The sequence below is a fragment of the Apium graveolens genome, chromosome 10, assembly GCF_009905375.1.
Source record: "Apium graveolens cultivar Ventura chromosome 10, ASM990537v1, whole genome shotgun sequence".
Taxonomy (NCBI): Eukaryota; Viridiplantae; Streptophyta; class Magnoliopsida; order Apiales; family Apiaceae; genus Apium; species Apium graveolens.
The window spans coordinates 94,782,651-94,783,951 of NC_133656.1; the positions used below are offsets into that span (position 1 = coordinate 94,782,651).

Genomic DNA, 1,301 nt, shown 5'->3' on the forward strand with positions numbered 1-1,301 from the left:
TTCCGCCACTTTCTCCTTTTGCTTAGATTCTTCATCTCTAACTTCAGCTTCGACTTCTTTTGCCTTTTCAGCATCAGCTACTTTTCCAGACCTTAAGGTAATAGCCTTGACTTGCTCTTTAGCTTCCTTCCTGCCTGGTACTTCCGTGTCACTGGGAAGAGTGCCAGGTTGACGATTGAGCACTGCATTGGCTAATTGACCGATTTGATTTTCCAAGGTCTTGATAGAAACCGCCTGACTCTTGCACAACAGCTTAAGTTCCTCAAAATCAGCACTAGTAGGTGTAGCTGCACTTCCCTGTTGAGGATATGATTGCCTTGTAGCATACTTCTGTGGTTGCTGGAATCCAGGTGGGTTAAACTGTTTACTTACTCCTTGCTGATATGTTGGCTGAATAGCATTCTGATTATTCCCCCAGCTGAAATTTGGATGATTTCTGTTGTTAGGATGATAGGTCGCTGGCACAGGCTGCTGTTGTCGCTGATAATTATTCACATACTGAACAGATTCGTTGACAAGAGAACACTGATCCGTAGCATGAGAACCTGCACAAAGCTCATAAACCATAGCTATTTGATTAACTCCATACGTAGCCAAAGAATCAACCTTCATTGATAGCGCTCGGAGCTGGGCTGCAATAGCGGTGGCTGCATCAACTTCCAGAATACCTGCTACCTTGCCTAACATCATCCTCTGAGTTGGGTTTTGATGCTCATTTGCAGCCATCGTCTCGATAAGATTATACGCCTCAGTATAGCTTTTAGCCCATAAGGCGCCTCCAGCTGCTGCATCGAGCATGGGTCGAGATTGGGCCCCCAAACCATTATAAAAACCAGTGATTACCATCCAATCCGGCATTCCATGATGTGGACATTTTCTCAACATTTCCTTGTAGCGTTCCCAAGCCTCGCACATAGATTCTGTAGGTTGCTGCGCAAACTGAGTAAGAGCACTCCTCATAGCAGCAGTCTTTGCCATTGGATAAAACTTCACCAGAAACTTTTGCGCAAGATCTTGCCACGTAGTGATGGACCCAGCTGGTTCAGAATGTAACTAGTCTTTAGCCTTATCCCTCAGTGAGAATGGGAAAAGCCTCAACTTGATAGCCTCATCAGTCACGCCATTATACTTAAAAGTGCTGCAGATCTCGACAAAATTCCTTATGTGCATGTTGGGGTCTTCAGTTGCCGCTCCTCCAAAAGAAACAGAATTCTGCACCATCTGAATAGTGCCCGGCTTGATTTCAAAGGTGTTAGCTTGAATAGCCGGATGAAGGATGCTTGACTGAATGTCATCAATTT

At 45.0% G+C, this 1,301-nt stretch overlaps 1 non-coding gene across 1 annotated transcript; it reads left to right on the top strand.

The window, feature by feature from the left end:
• The first annotated feature begins 856 nt into the window (after positions 1-856).
• On the top strand, positions 857-963 carry LOC141694146 (small nucleolar RNA R71). The gene has a single exon (XR_012563473.1). It is a non-coding gene; the product is annotated as a small nucleolar RNA R71 (small nucleolar RNA).
• The last annotated feature ends 338 nt before the right edge of the window (positions 964-1,301 follow it).